The sequence below is a fragment of the Panulirus ornatus genome, chromosome 11 (genome assembly GCF_036320965.1).
Source record: "Panulirus ornatus isolate Po-2019 chromosome 11, ASM3632096v1, whole genome shotgun sequence".
In the NCBI taxonomy this organism is placed as follows: Eukaryota; Metazoa; Arthropoda; class Malacostraca; order Decapoda; family Palinuridae; genus Panulirus; species Panulirus ornatus.
The window spans coordinates 70,856,586-70,875,092 of NC_092234.1; the positions used below are offsets into that span (position 1 = coordinate 70,856,586).

Consider the following 18,507-nt stretch of genomic DNA (forward strand, 5'->3'; position numbering starts at 1 on the left):
GCCCCTGGCATGGTTGTAGTTGGGGCTAGTGAGGACCCTTGACATGGCGGATGGGTTAGGTTAGGCCCCTGGCACGGCTGGGGGAGGGGTTAAGACGCCTCCCTGTCATATTGGGGGAGGGGCTCAGGTGGGGGCCCCTAGGTATGGGCGGGCCCTTAGGAATGGGTGGAGATATACTGGGGCAGAGCTGTGGCAGGGTCCGTGGGCTGGGGTGGGGAGGGAGGTGTACCTGGCCAGACCGAGCCGTGGTACCGTCCTACTACCAGTTGTCTGTAACCTGTAGCCACACACGCACACACACACACGCACGCTCCCTCGCAACTGGCTCACCCGCGTGCGGCGGCGCCTCTCTCATCTCTCGTACCGTGCTCACAGCGTACCGTCGGCCGTAGTACCGCAGGATAGTGTACCTGCCTCTCGTGATCCGTAACTTGGCCTCTCGTGTCGTACCTCACAGTATACTTGATATTCGTGAGTATACACATTACTCTCAAGTGTACCGTCCTGGGAAAAGAAAACGTGTATGTTTTTCTGTGTTGTATAAAGGTGAGAAAACCTACTGTATTTTTCTGAATGTTTAGAAACTACATTAGGGAGGCGTGGTACCATAAGGAACTCTGTATGGTACCAGTGAACTGTGGTACTGGTCTGTACTGGAGATTGGTACCATCATGAACACTGTATGATGCTGGTAATGCAATACCATTACCAGTCTTGATACCATTCTCGTCCTCTGTGGTACCAGTGAAGATGGTACCATTATAAAGACGGTAAGGAAATAGGAAGACTTGTGCTGTCCGAAACATTGCAAAATAATATTGAAAATTGGTATGAGTGTAAATGGTGCCTGGTACTAGTGAAGATGGTACCATTGTGAGGGTTGGATGGTGGCACTGGTACTCCAGTGGACATTGTGCGTTGTTACTTAAGGAATGATGATGGTAATGCTGTTACGTCAGTATGGTAATGAACAACACAGGATTCTGTAAATCAAGAAATGTACTCTGTATTGCACGAGTGAAGAACGGTACAACTGCGTGGATGATAAGCCTACGCCACCGTACCATAGGACCATTGTACCGTAAGCATAGCCAGCCATATGGGAGCCATGCTTTGGCATAACATGACTCGAAACATAATAGAAAACTAGATCTTATGGAAACGATCGTAAGGGTGTGATTAATACGAGAGATATGATACCAGCTGAGGCACTGGAGTAACCGAATCACTCATCTCTCATGAGCGATATGGTTACCTTGTATGATGATCTTCCTGAGATTTTTCTAAAGCTTTCTGCTGGCTGAAGCTGCCGTACTCCGAAGCTTTACACGGTGTTTAAGCTTTCTCCCTTAACATAGTGCCTCTTGATTCAAAGTCTGTTTTCTCCCCACCTGGAGCTTTAGCTCCCCATCTCTAACATTTCTATCCTGAAGGCTCCTTCCCTGAAGTTCTTGCTCCCTCAACGCGCCCCTCACCCCTCGTTCGTCGTTCCCCTGGGGTCTCTGCTGGCTCCTTAGGTGTGAGCACAGTGCCACTCTCAAGTGCCTCTGATGGAAGCTATCCTGAAGCCTCCGCCCGATCATTACATGATCCTGACCCTAACTTCTTGGCCACTAAGACCCCCTCCTCCCGACGCTACGTCTCTTCCTCTTCTTGTCTTTCTCTCTATAAGGCCATCCGCCCTGAAGGTTCTCCTCCTCACAGCTGCATGTCCCCTCAGGCTCTTTCCCGACGATGCTTTGCCTCATGCATCTATCTTTAGGGGCTCTTGTCTAAACACCTCAATGTTTGAAGATTGCTCCAAACTTCTAAAGCTTTGCCCGAACGTCTGAAGCTTTGCCCAAACTTCTGAAGCTTTGCCCAAACTTCTGAAGCTTTGCCCAAACTTCTGAAGCTTTGCCCGAACATCTGCTTTGCCCAAACTTCTGAAGCTTTGCCCAAACTTCTGAAGCTTTGCCCAAACTTCTGAAGCTTTGCCCAAACTTCTGAAGCTTTGCCCGAACGTCTGAAGCCTTGTCTTAACTCTTGAAATTCCTATTCTTAAAGCCCCTTGAACCTCCTGACTCATGACGCTCTCCTCATCTAAAGCTTAGTTACTTACAAATACCCGCTTCCCCTTTCAACCCGCTTCCCCTTTCAACCCGCTTCTTGTAATTCCTCAACGTAGAACTGCTTCTTATGGAAGTGATCCATCGAGGTGCCACAGTAAAAAAAAAAAAAAGAAAAAAAAAGCGCGAAGAAGAATCAAGAAACAGTTATGAGAGGAACGCACAGCCAGGAAGTGCTTGCCACCTGCTACCTCGCACCATGAAACTATGTAAGTACAATTTCTACATTAGCATGTAAAGTAGATATATAAGGTTGTATACAGAAAGCTTCATATCCATCAAACAAGTAGTTTGCTAATAGCATGATCATTATCGTCTTAAGGCGGTCGCATTATTAAACTATTTTTTTCTTATTTGCATTGCGAATGTTGTTTAGATTCGGAATTGATTTTCGAACGCTATTTTACAGTCGCCATGATAACTCATGCAAGTTGAAATTATTTCTTAATTTATATGTCATACCATGCTAACTTAAGAACGCTCAGAAGTCATTCCTTATTGAATAATGATAATGTCTATGAACTCTCATGAATCACTATCTACCACAGCATATTACAAATTCCTTTCATTATAACACTGATTTCCATAATTAGTCATGTACTCTGACAGAAGACTTGATCCACAACTTTACAGAAGACTTGATCCACAACTTTATAGAAGACTTGATCCACAACTTTACAGAAGACTTGATCCATAACTTTCACCGAAGTAGTAAGATAATTTCAATAGTATTGGGTTATGACGTGATGAGTGACATCCACTGTCCAGCCGACTTGTTAACATATGGCGCGGCGATCATTTTCCTAGTGCTCAATACGTGTTCGTTTTGCAATTACAGTATTTTTTCTTAGTATTGCCCTTAATTGCGTTTTTGCAAAATAACTTACAGTAAACGGAAAGTGACTAAATGCAGAAAAATAATTCGGATTGTGCCAACAATGACAACAAAATGTATTTCACGGTATTTGTTGAGAGTGCAGTTATGGCGCCACTGGTCACAACCAGTCACAAGTGGCGGTCACAACCAGTCACAAGTGGCGGTCACAATTAGTCACAAGTGGTGGTCACAACCAGTCACACGTGGCGGTCACAACCAGTCACACGTGGCGGTCACAACCAGTCACAAGTGGTGGTCACAACCAGTCACACGTGGCGGTCACAACCAGTCACACGTGGCGGTCACAACCAGTCACACGTGGCGGTCACAACCAGTCACACGTGGCGGTCACAACCAGTCACACGTGGCGGTGACAGTCAGTCACAAGGTTTGTTGCATCTTCTTTGATGTCACTAGGTAAGTGAGTCTTGAACATTTTGCAGAAAGAAAACTCTACATGTCACGTATGTTGATAATTATTTACGTTTATATATAAACATAATCAACTTTCATAAAAAACCCAGTAGTTTCTGGACACTGAGGAACAGTTTAACGATTTGTTAGATCATATTTAAAAAAAAAAAAAAAATCTCGAGACTGCTAGATATGTGCCTGAGCGAGCTGATTAGCTCGGCCGTGTTGTATATCTTGTTACAACGTTTCAGATTCCCTGAGTATGATGGTAGCCTAGCCTAGCTGGATTGTGTAGATCTTTTCAAATATGATTATACAGAGTTGTATTTGATACTTGCCGCCATGTTGATTATTACAGTTGCAACGGAAAGTCAAAGAAAATGCGTGCTTTATATTTTCGCATGTGGCATGTTATGGATTCTGGAGCCTTAGATATCCCCGAGTATGCTGAAGATGTTGATGACACTACAATGAATTGTTGTTGTGATCAAATAGTATGTGGCGAATCGATCCATATAGGATTATATCAAATGAAAGCAGATACTGAGTGTGGGCCCAATGAGCTTTCTGATTGTAGGTGTCTCGACGTGTATCATTATCTGATTACCTTACCTACTTACACTGGAGAACCGCCGAAAGCATCTTAAAGATTAGAAGATACAAGTATTGTACGTCTGGGTGGGAAGAAACATGTTTACGAGCAGACCACTTCTCCGTGACCTCGATGTTACATATGGATTATATATTTACTGGTAATGTATATCAAAGAGTAATTTTAATTGGTCTCTGATGAAAGAACTTTGATTTTTGTGTGTTTCGATTGTATACCACTCGACAACTTTTCAGTTTTACCCATCATGAAATGTGCACTGCATGATACCGAATAGGTTGTAAGGTCGCCAAGAATTTCTTATAGCACCTAACCAGGCCTGAGCAGCTAACCAGGCCTGGTACTGGTTTTTATTTGTAGGAAACTGACAGAGATTCAGACCTGCCTCTCCAGCTCTACTTGAATAATGTACAGACGTGCAGCATTCCCTTTTGCGCAATAGATTAGCCAAGGGCTTTATATCGGTGATACACAGTCTCCTATCACTCACCACAGAAAAGATGGATGGACACCAACATTACGGATATTTGAAATGGTCGCACGACTTGTGACGTCAGTGCACAAGGTCTATTTAGGATGCGGTGTCCACAAGACCAGACATCTTGATCTGTGACAGATATAGCTACTCAGGTTACGTTACACAACCTCTACTGGAGTCCCACCAGGACGAAGGAACGGGAGATAACGTGCCATTCCCGGAGAGTTTTCCCTCTTAATGTTATCGTGAGAACATCATGGTGCTTGTGGCCACTTATCAGAGGAAATGTCGGACGTAAACATAATCGGAGTCTGTAATGGTCGTTTTCTTTGGGTCGGGTTTGGTGTGGTTATGGTGATAAGGTTTACCTTGGTTTGGCTGATGTGGTCTCGGTTGATTGTATTAGTTTGAGGTAGATTAGGGTGAGTTTAGTTAGAGTTGTTACAAGTAGGGTGTTACTGCAGTTTGCATACATCATTGTCGAGATTACAGTGATGATACGAATTGACAGATTTAAGGTTTTGTGAGTCTTTTGTATACTTCATATTGTCAGTGGAAATGTTTTTGTGTATGGGGAGAGGGCGTCCTAGCCTCTGTCATCTGTCTGTGTATTCATTATCAAGAGAAAAAAACAACTGTAATCAACTGTCACTTATCAGATTGCCGAAGCCTGGGATACCGGCTACTGACCGTTGCTTATCAGTTTGAGGAATAATAGTAAGCTAAAGGAATACAAATCATTATCGCTCATAAAAAACCTGTCATATATACATATATATATATATATATATATATATATATATATATATATATATATATATATATATATATATATATATATATATATATATATAAACGGCAAATCAGTTTAACCAGTTAATGGGTGACATTTCTCTCCTGAATGGCAACTGAGGAAGAAATTTAGATTCCTCATACGTTTGTACTTTTAGAGCTTCAGAATATCAAATGTAGTGCTTAACTGTCTACAGCATAGATTCATGATTATATATTATTATGGACAGTTGTACACAATCAATCAAACTTTGACAAGCGATACCATTGTGGTACATGATTGATGATGATTTCGGCTACGCTACCTGTCAGTGCTAGGATGCCTCGCTGTGTGTGCCTTATAAGATCGCTTATTGTATCCGTGTTGCTCTTAGGCTGGAGACATAAAACGATTGTTCATTATCTAAGATCCCAAGAGTGATATAGCGATGTATAAAGCTTGTAAAAGTATGAGAATCATAGGCATATCTTGAAATACTTGAGCGTCGTCTGCAAGGCGATGCCCAGAAAAAAATTCACATAAAACCCCAACGACCAGGCTGTAACCTGACGCTGGTGTATGGTGAGACTTAACCCAACGTCTCTTACTAACTTTAACATATTATCTTCATTATTCACCATAAACAGCATGACCGAGACTTATTACAGAGCATTTAACATGATTGAGTCAGATGGGGCTTGATACACTTAAGAGTAAACATTTAGGGGCCGAAACTTGTCAGTTCATTGTCTGCAGATGCTATGAACATCATGGAGTGCGTTGGAAAGATACATACAAGATGCATGTAATGACTGAAGATGTGAGATCAAGGTTAGGATACGCAAGCTTACAGGTCGCGGCCTCAGATAACTTGACAGATCACAGGAATCAACAGTGAACGTTAGGCCTAAACATAGATGTTAGGGTTAGGACAAGCCTTCGACGTTGAAGTTGTTCGGTAGTTGAGACAGAGCATTGCTATGTAGGTGAAGTCGATTTTGTAGTATGGTATGCGATTGGCCGGTGTATTTTCTCTATACATGTCATTAGGAACAGTACTGCCTGGCTGTTTCGACACGACTAGCCAGTAAACGGAACAAATGAATGTGAGGAAACAGTTTAATGACGAGATTGGTGTCATGCTGGATGTTTTATGAAAGAAAAAATGTTTCGATTACCTGCGTAAAGGATTAACCGAATGGTTGCTTTAACTGTTGTGTAAGAAGGTGTGAATCTAAGCGTTTAACAAAGGTCCAGCAAAGCGTTAGCCATATATATATATATATATATATATATATATATATATATATATATATATATATATATATATATATATATATATATATATATATTTTTTTTTTTTAAAGGGGAAGTAAATGTTTATAGTTGTGTTACTGGAGTGATAGTTTTCATACATGGTGTTTTGACAAGAAAATAGTGAAATTGGAGAAAAATGTAGCTTAGACATTGAAGCTTATTGATACAGTGGTTAAATTGATGAGAACTGCTATTGACGTTTGTGTAAATAAATTATACATTTCCTTTTTCCATAGCCAGAGGTTGAACCATTATGTGACATTCATTTTTTCATTCATTTCAAGCTAGAAGTTTCAGTTTTTTTAAATTTCTTACATTTTTCATATGTATATATATGTATGTGTGTGTGTGTGTGTATATGTGCGTATGTATGTGTATGTGTGTGTATGTGTATATGTATATATATATATATATTATCCCTGGGGATAGGGGTGAAAGAATACTTCCCACGTATTCCTCGCGTGTCGTTGAAAGCGACTAGAGGGGACGGGAGCGGGGGGCCAGAAATCCTCCCCTCCTTGTATTAACTTTCTAAAATGGGAAACAGAAGAAGGAGTCACGCGGGGAGTGCTCATCCTCCTCGAAGGCTCAGAGTGGGGTGCCTAAATGTGTGTGGATGTAACCAAGATGTGAAAAAAGGAGAGATAGGTGGTATGTTTGAGGAAAGGAACCTGGATGTTTTGGCTCTGAGTGAAACGAAGCTCAAGGGTAAAGGGGAAGAGTGATTTGGGAATGTCTGGGGAGTAAAGTCAGGGGTTAGTGAGAGGACAAGAGCAAGGGAAGGAGTAGCAATACTCCTGAAACAGGAGTTGTGGGAGTATGTGATAGAATGTAAGAAAGTAAATTCTCGATTAATTGGGTAAAACTGAAAGTTGATGGAGAGAGGTGGGTGATTATTGGTGCATATGCACCTGGGCATGAGAAGAAAGATCATGAGAGGCAAGTGTTTTGGGAGCAGCTGAATGAGTGTATAAGTGGTTTTGATGCACGAGACCGGGTTATAGTGATGGGTGATTTGAATGCAAAGGTGAGTAATGTGGCAGTTGAGGGAATAATTGGTATACATGGGGTGTTCAGTGTTGTAAATGGAAATGGTGAAGAGCTTGTAGATTTATGTGCTGAAAAAGGACTGATGATTGGGAATACCTGGTTTAAAAAGCAAGATATACATAAGTATACTTATGTAAGTAGGAGAGATGGCCAGAGAGCGTTATTGGATTACGTGTTAATTGACAGGCGTGCGAAAGAGAGACTTTTGGATGTTAATGTGCTGAGAGGTGCAACTGGAGGGATGTCTGATCATTATCTTGTGGAGGCTAAGGTGAAGATTTGTATGGGTTTTCAGAAAAGAAGAGTGAATGTTGGGGTGAAGAGGGTGGTGAGAGTAAGTGAGCTTGGGAAGGAGACCTGTGTGAGGAAGTACCAGGAGAGACTGAGTACAGAATGGAAAAAGGTGAGAACAATGGAATTAAGGGGAGTGGGGGAGGAATGGGATGTATTTAGGGAATCAGTGATGGATTGCGCAAAAGATGCTTGTGGCATGAGAAGAGTGGGAGGTGGGTTGATTAGAAAGGGTAGTGAGTGGTGGGATGAAGAAGTAAGAGTATTAGTGAAAGAGAAGAGAGAGGCATTTGGACGATTTTTGCAGGGAAAAAATGCAATTGAGTGGAAGATGTATAAAAGAAAGAGACAGGAGGTCAAGAGAAAGGTGCAAGAGGTGAAAAAAAGGGCAAATGAGAGTTGGGGTGAGAGAGTATCATTAAATTTTAGGGAGAATAAAAAGATGTTCTGGAAGGAGGTAAATAAAGTGCGTAAGACAAGGGAGCAAATGGGAACTTCAGTGAAGGGCGCAAATGGGGAGGTGATAACAAGTAGTGGTGATGTGAGGAGATGGAGTGAGTATTTTGAAGGTTTGTTGAATGTGTTTGATGATAGAGTGGCAGATATAGGGTGTTTTGGTCGAGGTGGTGTGCAAAGTGAGAGGGTTAGGGAAAATGATTTGGTAAACAGAGAAGAGGTAGTGAAAGCTTTGCGGAAGATGAAAGCCGGCAAGGCAGCAGGTTTGGATGGTATTGCAGTGGAATTTATAAAAAAAGGGAGTGACTGTATTGTTGACTGGTTGGTAAGGTTATTTAATGTATGTATGACTCATGGTGAGGTGCCTGAGGATTGGAGGAATGCGTGCATAGTGCCATTGTACAAAGGCAAAGGGGATAAGAGTGAGTGCTCAAATTACAGAGGTATAAGTTTGTTGAGTATTCCTGGTAAATTATATGGGAGGGTATTGATTGAGAGGGTGAAGGCATGTACAGAGCATCAGATTGGGGAAGAGCAGTGTGGTTTCAGAAGTGGTAGAGGATGTGTGGATCAGGTGTTTGCTTTGAAGAATGTATGTGAGAAATACTTAGAAAAGCAAATGGATTTGTATGTAGCATTTATGGATCTGGAGAAGGCATATGATAGAGTTGATAGAGATGCTCTGTGGAAGGTATTAAGAATATATGGTGTGGGAGGAAAGTTGTTAGAAGCAGTGAAAAGTTTTTATCGAGGATGTAAGGCATGTGTACGTGTAGGAAGAGAGGAAAGTGATTGGTTCTCAGTGAATGTAGGTTTGCGGCAGGGGTGTGTGATGTCTCCATGGTTGTTTAATTTGTTTATGGATGGGGTTGTTAGGGAGGTAAATGCAAGAGTTTTGGAAAGAGGGGCAAGTATGAAGTCTGTTGGGGATGAGAGAGCTTGGGAAGTGAGTCAGTTGTTGTTCGCTGATGATACAGCGCTGGTGGCTGATTCATGTGAGAAACTGCAGAAGCTGGTGACTGAGTTTGGTACAGTGTGTGGAAGAAGAAAGTTAAGAGTAAATGTGAATAAGAGCAAGGTTATTAGGTACAGTAGGGTTGAGGGTCAAGTCAATTGGGAGGTGAGTTTGAATGGAGAAAAACTGGAGGAAGTGAAGTGTTTTAGATATCTGGGAGTAGATCTGGCAGCGGATGGAACCATGGAAGCGGAAGTGGATCATAGGGTGGGGGAGGGGGCGAAAATTCTGGGGGCCTTGAAGAATGTGTGGAAGTCGAGAACATTATCTCGGAAAGCAAAAATGGGTATGTTTGAAGGAATAGTGGTTCCAACAATGTTGTATGGTTGCGAGGCGTGGGCTATGGATAGAGTTGTGCGCAGGAGGATGGATGTGGTGGAAATGAGATGTTTGAGGACAATGTGTGGTGTGAGGTGGTTTGATCGAGTGAGTAACGTAAGGGTAAGAGAGATGTGTGGAAATAAAAAGAGCGTGGTTGAGAGAGCAGAAGAGGGTGTTTTGAAGTGGTTTGGGCACATGGAGAGAATGAGTGAGGAAAGATTGACCAAGAGGATATATGTGTCGGAGGTGGAGGGAACGAGGAGAAGAGGGAGACCAAATTGGAGGTGGAAAGATGGAGTGAAAAAGATTTTGTGTGATCGGGACCTGAACATGCAGGAGGGTGAAAGGAGGGCAAGGAATAGAGTGAATTGGAGCGATGTGGTATACCGGGGTTGACGTGCTGTCAGTGGATTGAATCAAGGCATGTGAAGCGTCTTGGGTAAACCATGGAAAGCTGCGTAGGTATGTATATTTGCGTGTGTGGACGTATGTATATACATGTGTATGGGGGGGGGGGGGTGGTTGGGCCATTTCTTTCGTCTGTTTCCTTGCGCTACCTCGCAAACGCGGGAGACAGCGACAAAGTATAATAATAATAAAAATATATATATCCCCCTAGGGATAGGGGAGAAAGAATACTTCCCACGTATTCCCTGCATGTCGTAGAAGGCGACTAAAAGGGGAAGGAGCGGGGGGCTGGAAATCCTCCCCTCTTGTTTTTTCTTTTTTGATTTTCCAAAAGAAGGAACAGAGAAGGGGGCCAGGTGAGGATATTCCCTCAGAGGCCCAGTCCTCTGTTCTTAACGCTACCTTGCTAACGCGGGAAATGGCGAATAGTTTGAAAGAAAGATATATATATATATATATATATATATATATATATATATATATATATATATATATATATATATATAAGAAAGAGACAGGAGGTCAAGAGAAAGGTGCAAGAGGTGAAAAAGAGGGCAAATGAGAGTTGGGGTGAGAGAGTATCATTAAATTTTAGGGAGAATAAAAAGATGTTCTGGAAGGAGGTGAATAAAGTGCGTAAGACAAGGGAGCAAATGGGAACTTCAGTGAAGGGCGCAAATGGGGAGGTGATAACAAGTAGTGGTGATGTGAGAAGGAGATGGAGTGAGTATTTTGAACGTTTGTTGAATGTGTTTGATGATAGAGTAGCAGATATAGGGTGTTTTGGTCGAGGTGGTGTGCAAAGTGAGAGGGTTAGGGAAAATGATTTAGTAAACAGAGAAGAGGTAGTAAAAGCTTTGTGGAAGATGAAAGCCGGCAAGGCAGCAGGTTTGGATGGTATTGCAGTGGAATTTATTAAAAAAGGGGGTGACTGTATTATTGACTAGTTGGTAAGGTTATTTAATGTATGTATGACTCATGGTGAGGTGCCTGAGGATTGGCGGAATGCGTGCATAGTGCCATTGTACAAAGGCAAAGGGGATAAGAGTGAGTGCTCAAATTACAGAGGTATAAGTTTGTTGAGTATTCCTGGTAAATTATATGGGAGGGTATTGGTTGAGAGGGTGAAGACATGTACAGAGCATCAGATTGGGGAAGAGCAGTGTGGTTTCAGAAGTGGTAGAGGATGTGTGGATCAGGTGTTTGCTTTGAAGAATGTATGTGAGAAATACTTAGAAAAGCAAATGGATTTGTATGTAGCATTTATGGATCTGGAGAAGGCATATGATAGAGTTGATAGAGATGCTCTGTGGAAGGTATTAAGAATATATGGTGTGGGAGGCAAGTTGTTAGAAGCAGTGAAAAGTTTTTATCGAGAATGTAAGGCATGTGTACGTGTAGGAAGAGAGGAAAGTGATTGGTTCTCAGTGAATGTAGGTTTGCGGCAGGGGTGTGTGATGTCTCCATGGTTGTTTAATTTGTTTATGGATGGGGTTGTTAGGGAGGTGAATGCAAGGGTTTTGGAAAGAGGGGCAAGTATGAAGTCTGTTGGGGATGAGAGAGCTTGGGAAGTGAGTCAGTTGTTGTTCGCTGATGATACAGCGCTGGTGGCTGATTCATGTTAGAAACTGCAGAAGCTGGTGACTGAGTTTGGTAAAGTGTGTGAAAGAAGAAAGTTAAGAGTAAATGTGAATAAGAGCAAGGTTATTAGGTACAGTAGGGTTGAGGGTCAAGTCAATTGGGAGGTAAGTTTGAATGGAGAAAAACTGGAGGAAGTGAAGTGTTTTAGATATCTGGGAGTGGATTTGGCAGCGGATGGAACCATGGAAGCGGAAGTGGATCATAGGGTGGGGGAGGGGGCGAAAATCCTGGGAGCCTTGAAGAATGTGTGGAAGTCGAGAACATTATCTCGGAAAGCAAAAATGGGTATGTTTGAAGGAATAGTGGTTCCAACAATGTTGTATGGTTGCGAGGCATGGACTATGGATAGAGTTGTGCGCAGGAGGATGGATGTGGTGGAAATGAGATGTTTGAGGACAATGTGTGGTGTGAGGTGGTTTGATCGAGTAAGTAATGTAAGGGTAAAAGGGATGTGTGGAAATAAAAAGAGCGTGGTTGAGAGAGCAGAAGAGGGTGTTTTGAAATGGTTTGGTCACATGGAGAAAATGAGTGAGGAAAGATTGACCAAGAGGATATATGTGTCGGAGGTGGAGGGAACGAGGAGAAGTGGGAGACCAAATTGGAGGTGGAAAGATGGAGTGAAAAAGATTTTGAGTGATCGGGGCCTGAACATGCAGGAGGGTGAAAGGCGTGCAAGGAATAGAGTGAATTGGATCGATGTGGTATACCGGGGTTGACGTGCTGTCAGTGGATTGACTCAGGGCATGTGAAGCGTCTGGGGTAAACCATGGAATGTTGTGTGGGGCCTGGATGTGGAAAGGGAGCTGTGGTTTCGGGCATTATTGCATGACAGCTAGAGACTGAGTGTGAACGAATGGGGCCTTTGTTGTCTTTTCCTAGTGCTACCTCGCACACATGAGGGGAGAGGGGGATGGTATTCCATGTGTGGCGAGGTGGCGATGGGAATGAATAAAGGCAGACAGTGTGAATTGTGTTCATGGGTATATATGTATGTGTCTGTGTGTGTATATATATGTGTACATTGAGATGTATAGGTATGTATATTTGCGTGTGTGGACGTGTATGTGTATACATTGTGTATGGGGGTGGGTTGGGCCATTTCTTTCGTCTGTTTCCTTGCGCTACCTCGCAAACGCGGGAGACAGCGACAAAGCAAAATAAATAAAAAAAAATATGCATATATAATAAATATATCCCTGGGGATAGGGGAGAAAGAATACTTCCCACGTATTCCCTGCGTGTCGTAGAAGGCGACTAAAAGGGAAGGGAGCGGGGGGCTGGAAATCCTCCCCTCTTGTTGTTTTTTTTAATTTTCCAAAAGAAGGAACAGAGAAGGGGGCCAGGTGAGGATATTCCCTCAGAGGCCCAGTCTTCTGTTCTTAACGCTACCTTGCTAACGCGAGAAATGGCGAATAGTTTGAAAATATATATATATATATATATATATATATATATATATATATATATATATATATATATATATATATATATATAGGGTTGTGCGGAGGATGGTGGATGTGCTGGAAATGAGAGGTTTGAGGACAATATGTGGTGTGAGGTTGTTTGATCGAGTAAGTAATAATAGGGTAAGAGAGATGTGTGGTAATAAAAAGAGTGTGTTTGAGAGAGCAGAAGATGGTGTGTTGAAATGGTTTGGTCACGTAGAGAGAATGAGTGAGGAAAGATTGACAAAGAGGATATATGGGTCAGAGGTGGAGGGAACAAGTGGGAAACCAAATTGGAGGTGGAAGGGTGGAGTGAAAAAGATTTTGAGCGATCGGGGCCGGAACATACAGGAGGGTGAAAGGCGTGCAAGGAATAGAGTGAATTGGAAGGCTGTGGTATACCGGGGTCGACGTGCTGTCAATGGATCGAACCAGGGCATGTGAAGCGTCTGGGGTAAGCCATGAAAAGTTTTGTGGGGTCTGGATGTGGAAAGGGAGCTGTGGTTTCGGTGCATTGCACATTACAGCTAGAGATTGAGTGGGAGCGAAAGTGGCCTTTGTTGTCTTTTCCTAGCGCTACCTCGCGTGCGTGCGGGGGGGAGCGGAGTGCCATTTCATATTTGGCGGGGTGACGGCGGGCATGGATGAAGGCATCATGTATGAATATGTACGTGTATGTGTATATATATATATATATATATATATATATATATATATATATATATATATATATATATATATATATATATATATATTATCCCTGGGGATAGAGGAGAAAGAATACTTCCCACGTATTCCCTGCGTGTCGTAGAAGGCGACTAAAAGGGGAGGGAGCGGGGGGCTGGAAATCCTCCCCTCTCGTTTTTTTTCTTCTTTTAATTTTCCGAAAGAAGGAACAGAGAAGGGGGCCAGGTGAAGATATTCCCTCAAAGGCCCAGTCCTCTGTTCTTAACGCTACCTCGCTAATGCGGGAAATGGCGAATAGTATGAAAGAAAAAGACATATATATATATATATATATATATATATATATATATATATATATATATATATATATATATATATATATATATCTGTGTATGTATATGTATGTATACGTTGAATTGTATAGGTATGTATATGTGCGCGTGTGGGTGTATTTGGGTGGGTTGGGCCATTCATTTGTCTGTTTTCTTGTGCTACCTCGCAAACTCGGGAAACAGCGACAAAGTATAGCATACGTACACACATATATATATATATATATATATATATATATATATATATATATATATATATATATATATATATATATCATCGTCTTTTGACGAAAGGAAATACTGTCTCGTTGAAGAACTTGTTTGTCGCTGTAAAGGAATTCATAATTTCCCAGCTCCTGGAAGTAACGCAATCTTGGAGGTGTAATGTTCCCGGAGAATGGGTCCAGGAGTAACACCAGAACCCTTCCAGTGAAGAGTTCATGAGGCAATTATGAATAGATGAATGAATATACATGTATAAGTAGAGGATTGTGTGTGTGGCAATGAGAACCTGACGAGGTAGGAAGTTCCATGCAAGGTGTGGAGGAGTTTAGACCCGGGAGAGACAGATGGTCCGTCTTGTTTGTATATAAAGCTGGCTGGAAGTGGAATAACAAGTGGTACGTCTGGCCTTAACACGAGTTGGTGCTTCTTGGCTTGCCTGAATTTCGTGAGAGCAGTGATTGTGAAAGCGGCCATGAAAGACAGAGTACGTACCTACGACGAGATTGTTGCCGTTAGGTAGGGCTAACACGTAGTGCTAACCACAGGTTGATTGTGCTTGTAGAACAGTGCTCGCTCACTGACCCTGCCCACACCTACCGTTCATAACTGGCTGGTCGGTAGATGCCTTCCTCTTACGACCTGGGAAGAGTAGCCGACTTACCAGTAGTACTTAGGCAAGGATAACGCGTAGCGCTCACTGCAGGAAAATTTAGAGTTACGACGGACGAGTCGTGTGGTGTGCGTTACGTGTCGTCAAGTGTCACGTGGGAGATGGAGGGACTGTATGTGAACGGCCGGCCAGCCAGCAGCCCACGTTTGGTGGGAGGTAGAGGCACAACAACCTGGGCGTCATGAGTGAGCCACTGCAGTTATGGCTCACTAGAGACGATCAGACACTCAGAGTTGAACCTACATGAAGTTTGATCTGAGTATATTTGAGAGTAATATTGTCTCATATTCGTAAGCATCTGTTTGTCCATTACTATCACACAGAAAATGGAGTCGTTGCTTAGGGGCGTCTCACATACAGTACAGAGCAGAGTGGATGAAATTATGGCAACACTGATCAATAAAAATGATCATGTCAACATGGTCGTCATACAGATTTATCCTTGGATGTATCATGATCTTTGTTAAGGAGTATGATAATAGGCATTATGTATTAGCAGGAGCATGACAATAGCAGACCACGTCCTTGGAGTTTACCGGTCCATCATTACTTGAACATTGTAACCATCTTAACGACCCACCCTCTTTGCAAACAAGCCTAATGAATAGTAGTGTGTCTGGCTACACCCCAGGGTGTGGTGGTGGGGTGGTTGCCAGGGGTAGGTGTGGTGGTTGGTTGCTGGGGGTTAGTGGTGGTGGTAGGGTGGTTGCTAGGGGTAGGTGTGGTGGTTGTTGCCAGGGTTGGTGGTGGTGGATGCTGGTTAGTCGCCCAGGTTACAGGTGGATGGGTATGGTGTTGGTTGTTGCTGGTAGTGGTGGTGGTTGGTTGGTCGCCTGGGGTAGGGGGATGGTGATAGTGGTAACTATGATGATGGTGGTGGTGGTGGTGGTTGCTGGTGGTGATTGTGATAGTTATGATGATGATGGTGGTGATGATGATGGTGGTGGTGGTTGCTGGTGGTGATGGTGGTAGTTATGATGATGATGATGGTGGTGGTTGCTGGTGGTGATGGTGGAGGTGCTGGTGTGGTAGGGGGTAACGTCTCGGTGGTCAGGAGGGCGTTGGCTCAGCCCACTGACAGCGTTGGTCGGCCATTAAAAGAAGTGAGATCACCTCTCTCCCTGTGTGACGTACTCATGTCTTTGTCGTGCTGTCGCTTCCTCCCTTACTGTAGTGCCACGGTAGGGGCTGTGGTAGGGGCTGTGGTATTATGGTAGTGGCGTTATTGTAGTGGTGGTTGGGTTATAGTGGTACTATAAGGGTGAGTTAGACTGATGGTAGTGTGCTGGTTATGGTGAAGTGATGTGGGCCTGGTGAAGGTCGTACCTTCGTGCTCAGGGGGTCGTTCCGCCATGCTGAAGGGTCGTTCCGCCGTGCTCAAGGATCGCACTATCGTGCTCACGGGTTGTGCCAACGACATATCGGAGCAGACCAAATAGTCTATGGAGCAGCCGGGAATAATGATGATGATGATGAGGTCACCATTTTCCTCTGAGGTGGAGGGAGGGTGAGGGTGAGGGAGGAGCTGACGTGTGTACAAGACGATGGCATTCAGGAGGTCAGGAGGATCAGTCACACACCTGGTGGTGGTCACACGTACACGGCTCAGGTCTTGCCAGGAGAGAATAGGCCAAGTCGCTGTAGGAGGCAAGGTATTCCTTTGGTTAGATTTTTTCCTGCAGAGATAGATAGATAGATAGATAGATAGATAGAGAGAGAGAGAGAGAGAGAGAGAGAGAGAGAGAGAGAGAGAGAGAGAGAGAGAGAGAGAGAGAGAGAGTTAACTAGGGCTGCCTTGTGTTTCCGGGAGCAAAATGATCGACTGATACGTTTATTAAGAACCAACAACATTATCTCCCAGGGATGATGGGACATAGGTCATCTCCACCTCCAGTCCACTATGTCTCTCACAGGGTTTACAAGACACAAAATGATACGTACAATAATTACAAGAACATAAAACAATTGCATATATATGCCTAAGAGAAAACAGCTATGCAGTAAAGTTATGATACATATGATTATGAGAGTATACAATAATTATACTTAGATTCCAAAAGAAAATGATAACAACCATCCCATAGAATTATAAACAATTACAACACAGTACAGTATGATTACACGTAAACTTGTAGGTGCAAACTTTTTATACTTTTGATTTAATCTATTTTTCCATGATTATACATCTATACTATTTGCTAGGTCATATTAGCCACCAGGGTATTTCTGTATTCATTAAGTAGTGGCCAGGGAGCAAAAGGTGCTTCAGATAGGTTTCAAGGTTAGCCAGGTGGTGCTCGGCTGTTTGCCGGGAGTCAAGTTGATGAGGTAGACCTAAGTCATGTCACAGTTGTATGAAAAATGGCAAGGAAATGGTGTGTGGAAGATAGTGAATGTGGAGCGAAGTCTTTTATATGATAGTTGAAAACATAATGATAATTACACACGTGTACTACCTCTACAGTTTTCATTTCAACATAAGTGTAATCAAACTGTGTAGCACAATTTTTGTTCCTGGATGGTGAGTGTTACATCCTAGTTGCTTATGCGTAAAAAGTAAAGAAAAATGCTATTATTCCCTTTAGACTTTGCTTTTGTGACCAGGACAGTGATATTTTGAAATTGACTTGTTTCCAGTTGGACTACGAGCGAATTTGCACATCTTTATTCACATAAAGTCATAAAAACAACATATGAATCAAAATTAACATTTACACTAATGTGAAACAAAAGTGATCACAAAAGATTCAGAAGTGACTAATTTTTCGAGATATACGATTGTACTGTAAATCACTTTCACGATTCAGATCCCAGATGTAATCTGCCATCATGTTTTCGTTATGTGGTCCTTGGTAGCGGAGTTCAGAGTCCACCTGGAAGCGCTCGTCTCGCTCCTCCGAATACGTTGCCATGTTGTTCTTGAATTTATCAAGATGACCGTCAAGGGTATGGATTTTGAGGGACATCCTGCAGCTTGTTTTGCCGTAGTTCTTCATCATAGCCTCAACCAGTTCCACATATTTTTCGGCCTGGTGATTGCCCGTGAAGCCTCAAACCACTGCGACAAAGCTGTACCAAGTTGCTTGCCTTCTCCTTCCTAGTGAGTTTCTCGGGGAATTCCTTGCACTCCAGAATCTTCTTTATCTGTGGTCTGACGAAGACACCAGCTCTGACCTTTGTCTCAGACAGGTTAAGGAAGAAGTCTTCGAGGTACTTGAAGGCTGCAGACTCCTTATCTAGAGCTGTGACAAATTGTTTCATAAGCTCTAATCTTACGTAAAGTGAAGGTCCGGATACGTGATAGCAGGTGCAGTCTTGCCAGTCCGACGTTTGGAAGGTCCACCATGCAGAAGCAGCAGTTGCTTGACTGGTCAGTGGGTTCCCGCCAAG

General features: G+C 42.9%; 1 protein-coding gene across 7 annotated transcripts in view; it reads left to right on the forward strand.

The window, feature by feature from the left end:
• The first annotated feature begins 285 nt into the window (after positions 1-285).
• LOC139751633 (uncharacterized) overlaps positions 286-18,507 on the forward strand; it is a 1,070,361-nt gene continuing 1,052,139 nt past the window's right edge. For 6 of the 7 annotated variants that reach the window (XR_011713397.1, XM_071667252.1, XM_071667253.1 and 3 more), the window contains exon 1: positions 286-546. The gene's annotated coding sequence lies outside the window, so the exon portion shown is untranslated. The remainder of the gene's footprint in view (positions 547-18,507) is intronic. The other variant, XM_071667257.1, reaches the window with a different exon arrangement.